General features: G+C 40.3%; 1 long non-coding RNA gene across 10 annotated transcripts in view; it reads left to right on the forward strand.

Annotated features, from left to right (window-relative positions):
• The window catches only part of LOC139076488 (uncharacterized), a 226,558-nt gene extending 210,435 nt beyond the window's left edge, over window positions 1-16,123 (forward strand). For 3 of the 10 annotated variants that reach the window (XR_011528151.1, XR_011528144.1, XR_011528150.1), the window contains 4 exons: window positions 1,284-1,665; window positions 5,827-5,909; window positions 8,006-8,101; window positions 13,371-16,123. This is a non-coding gene — a long non-coding RNA (uncharacterized lncRNA). Of the gene's footprint in view, window positions 1-1,283; window positions 1,666-5,826; window positions 5,910-7,763; window positions 7,866-8,005; window positions 8,102-12,084; window positions 12,156-13,370 lie in introns of all 10 variants that reach the window. The other 7 variants (XR_011528146.1, XR_011528147.1, XR_011528148.1 and 4 more) reach the window with 7 other exon arrangements.
• The last annotated feature ends 244 nt before the right edge of the window (window positions 16,124-16,367 follow it).

The following is a 16,367-nucleotide window of genomic DNA, read 5'->3' on the forward strand; positions in this document are numbered from 1 at the left end:
TTCTCCCTGAGATGAATATTTAGGGGGGAAAATTCCTACAGGATGATTTATAGCAAAATTATATGAACAGAATGAAGGACAGAAGAATTTTATTAGAAAAGGGTCTCATTTCCACAAAATATAAATTATACCTTTTAGAAAATATATTGAATTTTATTAATATTCTGTAGACAGCCTGAAGTGTTAATCTCCACCCCTACCTATAAGACTTTCATTATGATGTACAAGGTGTATTTACCCTTTAACCAAATAATTTTTGAGCAAGTCGGTGGAGCCTCTAGTTTACATATCCTACAAAATATTTTCATTACAGTTACAAAATCTTGTACTTTGTATCGTTGGCAACTTTTAATGAAATATACGTGTGGGGTGTATATTTTACATTTTCCTGCTTTTGGTATTACTATGCAAGAACACATTAATGATGAACTCATTGTATTTAATATCTGAGAAAAATGTTTCTCTAACATTCACTGTTACTGTTACTATTGTCTTACCCATTTTTTAAAATAGAGATACATTCAGTTTGAGTGTTTTCAGGGCTATGATTAAGATTCTGCCTTGCTTCATCTTGAAATTTATAGGTAGAGGAATTACTTAGAGTAGACCATTGAGCACTGTATTTCTGCCTGGCATTTAAAAGTGACCTCATTTAGACCTTGGTAACCAATATTTTTGATGAAGAAATTGGCTTATTATGATTCAAAGAACTTGCTTATAAATCCTTTTCCACGGGGCTGGCCTGTGGCACAGCGGTTAAGTGCGCACCTTCCGCTTTGGTGGCCTGGGGTTTGTTGTTTTGGATCCTGGGCACAGACATGGTACTGCTTGGCAAGCCGTGCTGTGGTAGGCGTTCCACATAGAAAGCAGAGGAAGATGGGCACGGATGTTAGCTCAGGGCCAGTCTTCCTCAGAAAAAGAGGAGGATTGGCAGCAGATGTTAGCTCAGGGCTAATCTTCTGCAAAAAAATAAATAAATAAATAAAAATCCTTTTCCAGTCTCTATCAGTCTTGAAAATTGAGTCCTTCTTGGGATGGTGACAGTGTTGCAGTAAACATGAATAAATTGACCATTGGTGCAATGTGAGTTTCAGCAAGGACAAGCTAGAATTTAGATTTTACATTATTTGAAAGTGAAGACTGAGAACAAGAATGAGGACAAAGTTAGGAGATTAAAGAGAAAAGACCAGACTCATTTTGACTCTTAAATAAATATTATTAAATATTTTTCTCAAATAAATATATGCATAGAATGTAGTAAACGATATATTTCATTCCCCCAGGGCATGCAAAATGGAACACAGACTCCCTGTTCAAAGTATCTGCGAAATATACTACTGCTAAAATTACTATTCTCTCTTTATAAAATGAAAAGAACCTGATTTAAAAAGCTGGACCTAGTTAAAACCAGAAGCCAAGCCTTTCTTTACACCTTAAAAAAATATTTCATTGATTCCTCACTGAGTGTCAATCAACGCCAGCTTTTATCCACATCTTCACGAAGAGGAGAACATTGAAGAGAAATCTCTTCGAAGTACTTGAGTATTTGAAACCAACACACCTTGGCATTTCACCCAAGCTGTTCTATGTACCTGAAGCCCCCGGGAACCGCACAGGAAGGAAATCTCTGGTGTTATTATTGGTCAAAATGGCAAACATCTCCAGGTAAAAAAATGAAAGTCCAGGGGCTGACTCAGTGGCATAGTAGTTAAGTTCACACACTCCACTTCAGGGGCCCAGCGTTCGCAGGTTCGGATCCTGGGCGCAGACCTACACGCTGCTCATCAAGCCATGCTAAGACAGCATCCCACATACAAAATAGAGGAAGACTGGCATAGATGTTAGGTCAGTGATAATCTTCCTCAAGCAAAAAGAGGAAGATTGGCAACAGATGTTAGCTCAGGGCCAGTCTTCCTCACAAAAACATTTAAAAGTCCAATGACATATTTTTGCACAAATATGTCTAGCTTACTCTCAGAATAAATGCCCAAATTCAAGAATGCATAGCCACTTCATATGGATAAAAAGAGTTAAAACAGTACAGCTGAAAACCTATCAATAGATATCCCTAAAAGAACAAACGGGATGGTGAAAAGGAAAAAAGCTTTTAGAATTGTCCCTATCAATGTATATGGAAACACCAGCATCATTCTCTAACCATGGAATTTTAGAGCTGTAAGAATTTGGAAAAGATTCTCTCATCTATGACACAGATTTTCACAGTTGAAGATACAAACTCAGATTTGTTGTGACATGTCTAAGGTCACATAGCCGAGCAATGGCAAAGCCAGGACTTGAACCAGGGTCTGCTCATATGTGTCTTAACCTCTGTTGTTTTTCAGGAGCACAGGGCTCAGGCAAAGTTCAACACTGTCAAAAATGTTAAATGTAACCCTTGCTTTTGAGGGGAAACAAATCAAATTAAATCTTCACCAGTCAACAAAATTTGATTGTCTCTTTCACCCTCCTCACTGGCCCATTCTGGTTTCCATAACTTATCATTACAGATGAAAAACTCAAGCGTGGAGATATTGGAACTGGTGACTATGGATAAATCTTCAATAAATTTCAAATCATATGTGTATAGTCTAGCCTGTTATTTTTATTGTAAATTTACTTTAGCTTTATTTATTTACGTATTTATTTAACCCTCAACATATTCTAAAAACAATTAAAATGGCATGGAAGTTGCCATGCTATGCATGGGACCCATACCCCTTTTGTCAAGCCTCCACGTGTTAGTCAAAATTAACGTAACAATCAGGTAATCCGGCAGTTTTACTTTACCCATCTGATGACTTCTCCCGGTGACGCATCACTGCCGTGACTATTCCAACAATTTGGAAAGGTGAACTCACACCTATCATGTAATACAATTATCCAATTAATCTAACACAAACTGCTGGTTTCATTCACGTTGCCTATGTCCCCACAGAACTGACCCAAATATGAGAATACGGATTATCCATTTCTAAGGTTTACTCCTAGGTGTTGCATAACAATTTTAGGCCTTCATTTAAGTAACAGATTTTCCCAAGAGTCTCTATAAGCAATTCCAAGTCCTGAAATAACCAGTCCTGAGGAACTTCTTTCTCTGTCTACTTGTTATTCATTGCATGCTTTGGTCGTTCGATCTATTGTCAATTAAAATTTAGAATACCAAAAGAAAGAAGAGAAGACATGAAACATTCTCTCTGGCAGCACCTGGTGACTTTCAAATAAAAAGTCAGCATCTGCTCCATAAGCTCAAAGCGTCACCTTCGACGGCATCTTTTCAAATGGCCTGAATTGTATTCCTCACTTCCCTTGATTTATCCTCCGTTGGCCCCTTCAGGAGAGCATCATTTTTTTTCTCCTGCCCTCTGTCTTCTATATTTCATTTCAGGTGTCTATCGAGGCAACGAAAGATAAAGCTCTCTGCTTTCCCTTGTACTAAAGTTCTATATGGAATCAGTTCACCTGTCTGTCACTCCTCATTAAATTCTTACCCTCTTCATTCACATCCTGATCTTTGCAAATGAACATTTGCTTAATAAATGTTCCCAAGACTAACAGTGCAGAGTGAAAATCCCACACAGCAGTAAATTATTAACTCAGTCACAGAGGGAGTGCCATATATGACTTTTCAGAATGAGTTATTATGTGGATCATCATGTAATTATGAATTTTTCAAGCCATGATAGAGGAAAATTGAATATTTAATATTTTATGGACATATTCTACACTGAGGACATCTTTCAAAATTTTATGATAATTTTTAGAGTGAGCGAAGAGCAGAACAAAAGTTACAAAATAATTGCAAACTTGAATATTTAATCACTAAGGACATTGTTGGTTATTTCTCAAATTATATAATGTAACCAAGGCTGTGAACTTTTAATCATAGTGTATTCAAACGAGGGGGAAAAAGTGCATTGAAAGCAATCTATAAACATGTTTTGGTTGTTCAAGAAATAAGAATACAGAGCTTAATGTTGTCAAATTGAGGCCTTAAGGTATAAATATTCATGAGAGAGGCAATGTTAAGTGGTTTGTTCTAAGTGAGCTATTGTCAAACAAAAACTTTTTTAAATGAGCCATTTTAAAATGTTCAAAATCAACACCAAGGAGTCAAGACTGAAGCGTCTTAAAACTCTTGACTGAAAATAAAATGGAAAAATGAAATTGGTGTTTGTCAAAAAATTAAAAACTGCAAGAAATATTTTATAGCTTTGATGAAAAAAATTAAAGGAAAAATTAAAAGATAGATGATTCCATATCAAATAACAAACAAGATTTTATGCTGAATTGCGCTAGGCCTTTACACAGATTCATGCCTTCATTTTATGGTATAATATTTCGCACTTCAATTATCACTCATGTTTTAACTTTGAAAATTAGAATATTTAGTGTTATTTCTTAATAAGTTCTCCTTGTTGCTGGAGAGGGTCATTTCCCAGTGCTAATACTAATAAACTTTTAGGGCATTTGAACTCACAGGTTCTCAAGCCTGGCTGCATGTTACCATCGCCTACCGCTACCTCCTGGAGATTCTGAATTGGCCTGAAGTGAGGCTGGACACTGATTTTTTGGTAAAGCTTTTCAAATTAGTTTACTTTTTGGCCATGGTTTAGAATCACTGGTTACAGAGCTGTCATCCAGTTTCCAGAGGTCAAAACTTCATACACTTTTAAAATCCCAAAGAATCACCCTTTTGGGTGCACTGAATATCTGGGCACTAAGGATACAGAGGTGACTAGTAAACAGTCCTGGCTTTCAAATTGCAAATAATCTAATGAAACACACATATAAATAATGCAATTCAGTGCAATTGCTGCTATTAGAGAGATGTGTGCCAGGTATACAGCAGTGGAGGAGAAACATCAACATCCAAGGTACCAAAATGGACGTGTTTAAAACTGAAATCTGACTAAGAAAAAATATGACTATGCTGCTTCTTGCATTCATTCATTTGCTCACTCATTCAATTATTTATTCAATGAACATTTATTAAATGTTCCAATTTTCCAAGTATTCTCTTATTCTTCTTCTCATACACTATGGAAGGTCGTTGAAAATCAGAATGTATCCATTAGCTATTGCTGCATAACAAACGATGACAAAATTTAAGTGACTTAAAACTACAACTATTTATTGGCTCATGGTTCTGTGGACTGGCAGTTTCAGGCTGGGTTCAGCAGTCTCATCAGAAAAGTGCATCTGAGTTATACCATAACCTCTTACAATCGATGAAGAAAGTGAGATTTGACAACAATGTCTGCACTTGCCTGAGAAATTGAACCGGTTTAGTGGAACGAATCTTTCCTTTAAAAAAAAAAAAAAAATCATATCCCAACACTGTGGAAAGCTCTAGGGGAAACCGCTAGAGTAGACTGTCAAAACTGGGACACTGCTTCCCCTTCACCCATTGTTGTTTCCCAGCCCTGTAAATAAGAGACAGGGATCAGTTATTCCTTGTTCCATGAGTCCCTCCAAATTGTAGACACCTTCCTGGCTCTCTAGGACCACAAACCAGAAGCAGGGTAAAAGATTCTCCAAGTTCTTTTAAACGGAGTGGTGATGAAGGAAGAGGAGCCTAACAAGGTGTGGATTCTCACAGCTTTCCCACTCTCCCCTGGAGTCCTGGCACTTCCACAAGGAGACTAGAGATTGGGAAGAAGAAGGGAAGAAGGGGAGGCACGAGACTATACTTCAGTGGCTGGATCAGTGGGGACAGAGTGCTGAACATTTGAGGCTATGTGAGTTTTTTGGGGATTCTTTTGTTAGGATTTAATCTTACTATCCTTTTTGTTATTTGCTTGTTTATTTGTATGTCCTGTTTTACAGATAAGAAAACTGAACTTAGAAAGACATTCTACTATGTCATAGACCCGTATGTTAGGAAGCTACATAGAGTTATTCAGGATGAGGCAAGTACTAAATAAATTACGGTAACCCTGTTGATCTTGGCTTTCAGTTTCGTTTTGATTTTTTATTGTGGTAAGAACATTTAACATGAGATCTACCCTCTTGACAAAATTTTAAGTGTACAATACAGTATTGTTAACTATAGGCACAATGGTGTACAGCAGATCTCAGAATCTATTCATCTCGCTTAACTGAAACTGTACCCATTGTGGTACAAAGAGTTGAAGCTGAAGAAGAGCAGCTCCCTATTTCCCCCTCCTCTAGCCCCTGGTAAACACTCTTCTTACTCTCTGTTTCTATGAGTTTGACTATTTTAGATTCCACATATAAGTGGAATCACACAGTACTTGTCCTTCTGTGACTGACTTATTTCACTTAGCATAATGTCTTCAAGGTTTATTCATATTGTCACATATGGTAGGATTTCCTTCTTTTTAATGGCTGAATAGTAGTCCATTGTGTGTATGTATCATATTTTCTTAACCATTCTTCTGTTGATGGACATTTAAGTTGTCTCTAACTCTTTGCTATTGTGAATAATGCTGCAAGGAACATGGGAGTGCTCATGTGTCTTCAAGATCCTGAAATTTCAACTCTCTTGAACTGAATAAATTCAATACCCAGAAGTGGAATTGCTGGATCACATGGTAGTTTTAGTTCTAGTTTTTTGAGGTACCTCCATACTGTTTCCCATAGCACCATCTTACGTTCCCACCAACAGTGCACAAGGGTTCCCTTTTCGCCACATCCTCGCCAACACTATTATATTTTTAATTGGAACTCAAAACTACGAAAAACTTATACCTTGGAGTAATCTCAGTGAAGAAAACTCCCAAACATCTTAGAAGGAAAAAAAGACATGTAACTGGCAGGAGCAATCATGTGTCCAAGGGGAAGACTAAAAAGGGCAAACAGGGCTGTTCTTCCCAAATTATTACACATTTAGTGCATTTCAAGTCCCTGTGGGAATTTTTAGAAAGCAAATTTGACAAACTACCCTGAAGTTCTTCTGGTAAAGTGTTTAAAATACTGCTAAATGAAGAAGAAAACTGGGAATATGGATGATGTTTTTTCTCTTCTCTATTTTACAAAAGCTTTTTCACTTTTTAAAAAAACTTTAAGATAAAAATCATATTTTAATTTGTGAATATTTGATCATTAGGCATCCAAAATATCATTGAAGTCTAATACATGCAAATCTATTATTGAACTAAAAATAATAATATTTTCTTATTCATTAATCTTTTAAAAATGGATTCGCTCAGTGCTAACCTTGAAACAAGGACTGTTCTAGTTTTTGTGAATTCAAAGATAAATAAGATACAGCCCCTACTCTCAAGGGTTCACAATACTGTGAAAAGGCAAAGATGTAAACATACAATTACAGTGTAGTGTTCTCAGTACTAGGATGGAGACGCTCACAGGGTTCAGCAGGAGTTTACAGGAGGGACCCCAGGCGAGAGGGCGTCGAGTTGAGACTTAAGAGATAAGAAAGTTGGTTAAAGCCAGGGAACACTGACCAATAATGCTGAAGAAGTAGGTGACTGCCACATCATAGCAGGGACTCTGTACAATTTCTCCACCTAAGCATCAGGCATTGACTGAGGAGGCTAACATCCCACCACACTCACTAAGCCTCAATAGCTCTACTCCTGGAATCACTGTCCACCCCTAATAGAGACATGCACAGGTATGCATCTCTCAAGTGCATTTTCATAGTACAGGTAGAGTTTGATCCAAAATAACACTCAGAACTTAGGGCATCAATCTTATTTTTTTAAATCAGTATTCACTAGTGAAATCTTATTTTATAAAATAAAAGCGCTGACTCATTCACCTTTCTTTTAACCACCCAGTCATCAAGTTGAAGACACCCAGCAACCACCACACGACATGAACTGAGAAAGTACAAAAGATGTTGAAACACCACGAGTGCCAGTCCGAGCATCACTTTCGAGGTGTCACAAAGAATTCCCTTTCTCACCTTGCCCAGGGCATGAAGCCTTCCAACCAGACCCGCAGAACTGCAACAAAGCCAGTCTGTACATAAAAGGAGGGAACCAGCCCTGGCACCTGAAGTTTGTGTGTTCTTTCTCAGCAGGGATGGCCAAATGGCAACGTACAGAGCAGCTGCTTTTCAGTGTAAAGACTGAGGACTACCGGAGTCTCAGGCAAGAAAAGAATGAAAGAGGGGGTAAGTGTTATAGAAGGGGAGGTGTTGATGATGCAAGGAACAGAAAAAGCAAAGGAAAGAGTGCTGCAGGCAGCTGAATTCCACTCCCCTGGTAGAATCCAGGCCAGCAGGCATGGCCCACGTAGGTCAGGATGGTCAAGACCGGCTCCAAGACCAGCCAAGCAAAGCATCCAAGCCTGAAAGTAGATCTCCTTGTTCTGGTGAAATGGGTCTCTGTATCAGATACTCACCACACTGATTAACGTGCCTGGCCCCAGACTATGCCCTCTAAGTACATTTTCTAGATGCTTTCAGGGTCCCTATGGTCAATAAAGAGTCCACCTGTCCTGCTCCTTGCCCCCTACCTGGAAAAAATCATAGCTACTACTTATCTGGCTTACTAGAGTAAGAGAAGTCTTGCCAACGCTTGGCTAAGGTCAAGAAGCCCTGAGGAGATTGTTACCCTTGTTGTATCTGCCGCTGGCATTTGATATTAACTTCGTATCTCGTGTGCTAGCTCTAGAAGCAGACTCTCTTTCTCCTCAGTTCGTAGACTCAGCCTGCATTCTGGACAGTGCCCACATACTTCAGAAAATATTATCTAGCACTTCTCCTGGGTCAGGCGACTCTGCTGGGGATACACAGAATGTACAAGGCAGAGTCCTGGCCCTAGTGGAGCAAGGACTAATTTCCAGAATTCTCTGAACCCAACTTGGTAAAGATACCCCAAATTTCCTACCTTCTGTTGCAGCACAGACCTTGTGAGCCTCAATTACTTCGCTCTTTTAGAGTAGTATGCTTTTTAAAAATCAACATATTAGTTCAGACCTCACTAGGGAAGCTGAGCAGCATTAATTCTGTATTGGCTGCCCTCCCAGCGCTGGGTCTTCAGCCTGAGGCCTGTCACCACCATCTTCACTGTGGATTAAACCAAGCAATTCACATCCTCTTCAGAATTGATCGTGAACATCAGCATCACCTTTGGGTATTATGAGACCTGTCTGATTGATTGTGATGCGTATCACGCCCACTTTAGTGACAGCCAGTAAATTCTCAGGGCAGGTCGTCATCTCCCCTTTTTAATTCATGGGATTGTAAAAGAAAAATGGTACTGCACACTTCTTTAAAATGGCCAGGATGGGGCTGGCCTGGTGGTGTAGCAGTTAAGTTTCTGTGCTCTGCTTGGGCAGCGTGGGGTTTGCAGGTTCAGATCCCAGGCATGGACCTACACACTGCTCATCAAGCCATGCTTGGCAGCATCCCACGTAAATAAAATAAGGGAAGATTGGCACAGATGTTAGCTCAGGGGCAATCTTCCTCACCAAAAAAAAAAAAAAGTGGCCAGGATGACTTTATTCAAGACTATCACAATAGGGAAGAGAAATTGAACTCAATTCTTCTGAAATAAAAAGTGGGAAATGTTTTTAAACTTGAGTTGGGCTAATGGAAAAGTATGGTGGATTTTAGGGGAGAGGCTGGTCAATATGATTAGGCCATCTGTGTTTGCTAATTGGCCTTATAGAAGTTAGGCTCCCACCTGCCCATAGAGACTGGGAGACAGGGATACTTCTTCTGTCAACAATTACATTTCAAAGGGATGGATGCCAGTCCCTGAGAAAGACTTTTCTGGGTTGTAGAAGATTTACATCTCAAAGGAGCAGAGGAAGTATTTACACCTGCAAGTTTTTTAAAGTAAGTGCTCGAAGAAAAAGGAGGTCTGGGGCCTAGAGTCAGGAATAAGGCTGTCTAAAGTGTAGTCAAGCTGAGGGGAACAGTAAGGCTGTCTTGGTCAAAAAGCACTTCAGGGGGCCAGCCCGGTGGCACAGCGGTTAAATTTTCCGCGTGTTCCGCTTCAGCAGCTGGGTGTTCCCCGGTTCGGATCCCTGGGGCGGACATGGCACTGCTTGGCATGCCATGTTGTGGTAGGCGTCCCACATATAAAGCAGAGGAAGATGGGAATGGATGTTAGCTCAGGGCCAGTCTTCCTCAGCAAAAAAGAGGAGGATTGGCAGTAGATAGCTCAGGGCTAATCTTCCTCAAAAAAAAAAAAAGCACTTCAAATCTTATGAGCAATGCTATTCATGAGGCAGCAGACTGCATGAGGGAATTATTGCATTTCTTAGGTGAGTAAAACAATTCTGCCTCCCAGACTCTGGAATTATAACACTGTGTGAGCTATGTTATAATTGCCCAGTCCTATCACTGCTCCGAGTGCATTTTGCTTATGAGAAGCCTCACCCCATCGTGGTTTCACCTGAGATACCCTTGGCAATGCAAAAGCAGAGGTGATGTTGGGTAATTTGCATATTGGCAGCCTACTACCCTTTAAAAGGAGCATGGCTATTTACTTTTCCTTGGCAAACACAAGCCATGTTGCCTATGAAGCTTACTAAAACATATATGCTAAAACGTCTTCAAATTGCCCCCAAATCAGCTCACTTCACTTCTTCTTCCAAGGCTTATTCATTTGTCTCCTTATTCAGCAAATAGTTATGTGCCAGGCTCTGTCCTAGGCAGCAGATGAACCCTGCACTCTCCCAAACAGACGTAAACTGTGCACTGTACCTATAACGCCTGCTAACTTTCCGAGAGCAGAGCTAGCAGGATATTAATGTGATGATAATAAATACTTATTAAATATTTCTGACAAGCCCTATGCCAGGTACTGTGCATCATTTATATTAGCTCTGTTCCTAACAGCCCACGAATTCAGTACTATTATCATCACATTGCTCCTTTGCAGGTGAGGAACCTGAGTCTCTAAGTGGTTAAGTGAATTATCCAAGATTAAGTGACTCTTAACAGGTAGAACAGGGACTTGAACCCTGGTCCGTGTGACTCTAAACCTGTGCTCCTAATCCTTTATTATGACCCCTGCTGAATACTATATAGAGCATCACACACCTTCTTCACATAGTCAGTGTAAATTCGGCAAATGCATAGTAAGTACTCTAAGAGTTTAGAATTCACAGTGTTAGTAGAAATGCCCCCGATTCGGGGCAGAGAGGGCAAGAGATAATCTCCAAGATGACAGTAGCACACAAGACTTAATGCTAAAACTCAACCAGCACACTCCCAGAGCACCAGGAAGGCATCTGGCCTGGTAAAACAGAAGTGCCTTGAGGCCGGCCTGATGGCACAGGGGTTAAGTGCACGAGTCCTGCTTCTCGGTGGCCCAGGGTTTGCCAGTTCGGATCCGGGGTGCAGACATGGCACCGCTTGGCAAAAGCCATGCTGTGGTAGGCGTCCCACGTATAAAGTAGAGGAAGATGGGCATGGACGTTAGCTCAGGGCCAGTCTTCCTCAGCAAAAAGAGGAGGATTAGCAGTAGTTAGCTCAGGGCTAATCTTCCTAAAAAAAAAAGAAGTCCCTACCCTGGAGAAGGCCACATTCGTTAGTGCCACATGTCCCCAACTTCAGACCACATTCACAATTTTTGCTATATCCACATATCACCTGCACTATTGTGTATTTAATATTTACCTTTAAATAGACCCACTTTATACCACTACAGTGAATGGAGGAAAAAAACAACTTTAATTATTGCCATTAAAATAACACTATTAAATCATAAATATTCATCTGTGCATGAAGTTCATTTCAAGAGCCACTGTGGGAGGGACTGCTTGTCCTCAGTCTTCCTTTGGTTTGCTCTTCCCCATCCCACTCTGGGCTTCATTCTACAGCTTCCAGACCCAGCTCTCACTCCGGGAAAATGCTCTAGCCCCCTTACTCTCCTCTACCCTCCAATCTACCTGCCACCCCATTGCACACATCACTGTGTGTTCAAAGCCCCCTTTACTCACGGCCTTCATGGGTAACTCACAAAATAGTCTAATAAAGTAACTCTCCTTGGAAGGTGTTCATAGAGGAATAGCCATCAATAATTAGGAATTTGCAATGAGCCAAACATTGGATATGTAAATACTTTACATCGATTATTATGTTAATAGTTTTCGTAACAGTCTGATAAGGAATAAACGATTATTGTTCTCTTTTTATAGATGAGGTGACCGAAGTCTGCATTACGACTATGTGAGGGGAGATTAAATAATTTGCCTAAGGCCCACAGCCAGTAAGTCGCAGGTCTACGTACCTCCAAAGTCTACAGACTCTTTCATACTGAAGAGGCCGACTTCTCTATAGCTCTGTTAACGGGAGGCCTACGTTTAGCGTATGTTATATCTCATAGAAAGATTGTCCTCCTCATCCACCCACCCACCACCGCTGCCCGCCTCTGCAGTCCATCTGCCACATAGTCACCACACGCACATACACACGCCTTTGATGGCTGACTTCCCATTGCCTGTGAGACACAGGATAAGAAGTCCAGACTTCTCATAGCATTCAAGGCTTGTCATTTCTGGCCACAACCTGCCTTCCCAGAGCCCCTTCCCTCTCCCTTCAGAGCCACACGCAATCTCACCCTTCCCCTGGCAGGTCATGCTCCCTCACAGCGGTGTGGAAAAGCAGCCATGAGTGCTATAAGATCAAAGAAAGGGCGTGGGCTTGGGGGGTAGATAGACCTGTCTGAAGCCCCCAAATTTGGCAGGTGATTTAACCTCTTGGGGCCTCTGTTTTCTCACATATAAAACTGTGGTAATCTGTCTCCCTTATAAGAATTGGACTAGATGGTGTGTCTAAAGCAACAGGTAGCTGGCAGGCCTTCAAACACAGGTCACTGCCACACCTGTGCCCACGTTGCTCCCTCGAAAATTACCTGGAATTGTTTTTTCTTCTCATCTTATAGATGCTTATCCATTCTTCAAGTTCAAATGTCACTTCCTCTATGAAACCTTTCCCGATCTCTTCAGACATTATTAATTCCTCCTGCCTCTACATTTCCCACCACAACCATAATACTTTAAGGTGGCTTTTAATGATCTGTCACTTGTTTCTCTCTTCCATCAGACCATGAGCTCTTCAGGAGCCTGTGTATCTGTCAAATGTAATACTCAGCACATAAAAAGCTGACAAGTGTTTGTTGAGTGACTTACTGTGTTCCCCTCTCCCAGACATCATATGTGTTTGAATAATGCTATAAAATTGGACTGAAATTTTAAGCACTGAGGCAGGAACAATGAGGTGGGTGGGTGAAAGGTGAGATCTTTCTCCAAAATCCCCAAATGCTTACTTCCACTCTCTGCATAAAGCCATTTCAGTTCCAGAATCTTTGTCTGCAATTATACTGGTCTTCCCTTAGAAGCATGAGGGAATTTTTATGTCAGTAAAAGGTAATGCTTACAAAACCTATTCATTGTAAACGTTGATTATTTATGAACTCTTACAGGAAAGGGACCCTCTGAATGCTGGCACATGGGAGAAGGCATCCCCCCAATTTATAATAAATGAATGTTGGAGTAAATCTCTTCATTATCCAGATAATCCAGATAGAGAAGAGAATTTACGCTCCAAAGTAATCATTTGTTTCTTCAGCCACGAAATCCCCAAAGACTCTGCTTCCTGAACATTCTCTCCAATGGGCCAGACCTTTGCTGACCGGCTTCGCACATGGGTGACTTCAGCAGACAGACTCCACAGAGCCAGCAGCCCAAAAGAAACACAGAGCAGCGCTGCCCCGAAGCTGGTGGGTGGCCTTGGCTAGTGGAAGCAACTGAGGCAGGAGCCCATTAAAGGTGTTAATTTTACATGACGTGGCACGGCAAGTCTATAAATAAATAACAAATGAACATTCCCCACGGTTACTCTCCTCTGAATTGTTGTGTACCTGCTACAGGCCTGGCCACAGTACAAGCTGCTCAGATGCCAGATCCGGAATCGCTCTTCCAAAAGTGAGGGGGAGGTATTTCTGTCACCAGGACTTGACAACTTTTGACGCCTACATCACTGGCTCCAGCCACCTTAAAAAAATAGCCGACTAATCTGTCCTTTGTGGTTAGATGTGCTCAATTTAAGATTATCATCATGAGCCGCTAGAACAAAACACAGATGTTAGTGTTTCAGAAAAATGTACTGTGGGGGACCATTAGTAAAAAATACTGTTTAAAATATATAACATATGTAACTATTAAATACATAAAAATCCCATGTACCAAGAGGCAAAACATGATGAAAGTTGTTGAATATTTTAAGTACCTATATTGCTGCATAAAATGGTTCTGTGCAGTAGAATTTTCTATTGCAGGAGATTTATGAAATTTTGTCAAAGTGGTAGATCATGCTGAAGTCAGGGGAAATACTAGCACACTTTAGGTTGCTTTCTATTTTTAATTAAGTTTGAAACTGCATCTTTGCACTTGTGAGTGTGCATATAAATATATGTAAGTGCAGATGTGATTAACAATAATGCTGATCTATGCAGACATTCAAATTCGCTCACGGGATGACCCCTCCCACTGCAGAGAAATTTACTTAATTGAGGCTGGGTCTGTGTAAACGGGATGTAGAATGGCAAAATTCCACCTGCATGATCCACCCTCGCTCATTTTAACAGCCTAGGAGGCAGGAATTAAACAAGCCCTATAGGGTCCTGATCTGGATTCCCACTTGGAGATGAGCCATGACAACTAAATGCTATGGTTCTTGTCATGTTTACCCATGTCAGTAAAGATGGAGGCTGACTGAGCTTGGTAGTTGACTAAAGTCCATCTAATGATTCTTCCTAGGGACTAAGTCTGGGTTCAAAGTCACCCTGGAGAATTAACTGTGGTCTGAGTTATTCAGGGTCCGAAATACTTAGCAAGTATTAACAAAGATGGAGTCAAGGGCAAATAATCGGGTTAGGTGCACAGCAGCGGAAGTCTAAGATGAAAGAAGCAGAGAAAAAGAAGAAAGAGAAATAAGAAGAATGCAAGCAGTAGCCTCTCCAAACACAACCCAAGTCCTTTTCCACCACCAGCTCCCCTCCACCTGCGCCCCAACTCCATTCTTCGGCGTCAAGCCCTCCTCTGAATTTCCACTGTGCCTGGAGCCCACACCAAATAACCTAGCATGTATTGTGTACTCTTCTGTCCTGTTCATGTTGTTTTACATGTGTTCGTTTTCATCCTAACTAGATTTAAATTCTATTCGGAGGTCAGTAACTACATCTCATAAATCTGTATTTTCCCCAAAGTCTAGCACAGGTTTATGCACATTAAAAGTTTCAGCAATTGCTCATTGACTGAGTCAAGATCAAGTCATTTTTGCACTCCAGCAAGTGCCATCTATTCTTCCTCGATCATGTCGTGTCTACACCTGTTCCGATGTCCTACAAAACATACAAACGTATACTCTAAAATACATGAGGATATTTTCCTATTTATTATACACTTTATCCTGTAACTATTTTTTTTTCACAACCATACAAACAGATCCAACTCATTCTTTCTAATAGCTGGGTAAAATTCCATTGTGTGGTTGTAGCATAATTTATTCAGTCATTTCCCTTGCTGCCATTTATTCCAACATGATAACCGACATTACCATAAATGTTTGTCAATGTCATTTTGTACTTGTGCTTTTATTTCTTTGTAGATGCCCACAGTAGGACTACAGAGTTTATGGTTATTTTGCAAAACTGAGTTATTAAAGATACCTCCAGTTTACTTTTCCAAAATATTTAGTACATCATTCTCCCACCGTTAATATATTTGAATGTCTGTTTCCTCACACTCTTGACGTCTCTAGGTATTATCAACCTTTTTAATATTTACCAAGACAAAAGGGTTTGGATGGTGGTTAGAGGAAACAGTGGCATCTCACAGTTTTGTCTTGCATTTCTCTGACTGCCAGTGAAGTTAATTCTCTTCCTTGCAATTTGCATTTCTTCTTGTAAGAATTGCCTTTCATAGTTTCTGTCCATTTTTTATATTTAATGTATAAGATATCTCTGTATATTAGGGATATTTTTCATTCATAATTGATGCACATATTGTCCTCCCAGATAAGTCTTACATGTTATATCTTATAAATTCCTTGAGAATAATAACTATCTTAGAGTCTATCTCCCAACCCCTTCTCGCTAGCAATCCAGGCATGACGTATAATAATGTGTACATTGAGGAACTCCAATAAATTTATTCAACAACTTCAATCAACATCAATCAAAAGTGGTTTGGTCATATGGTTGTACTGACCAGGAAAATATTCATTGCAGAATGGAGCATTCAGTATCCTCAAATGTCTGCCGGATCAAGTGAGGCATTTCCTTTTTAGTCCAAACTCGGCTCCCAGGTTAATGCCTACCCTCAGCTCCAGCCTCACCTCTGCTTAGTTCCAACACAGAGAGGACTTCACAGAATGCATTTCAGGCCCAAGATAAAATGTGACATTGTAGTTGTAAAGA

Source organism: Equus przewalskii, chromosome 16 (genome assembly GCF_037783145.1).
Source record: "Equus przewalskii isolate Varuska chromosome 16, EquPr2, whole genome shotgun sequence".
In the NCBI taxonomy this organism is placed as follows: domain Eukaryota; kingdom Metazoa; phylum Chordata; class Mammalia; order Perissodactyla; family Equidae; genus Equus; species Equus przewalskii.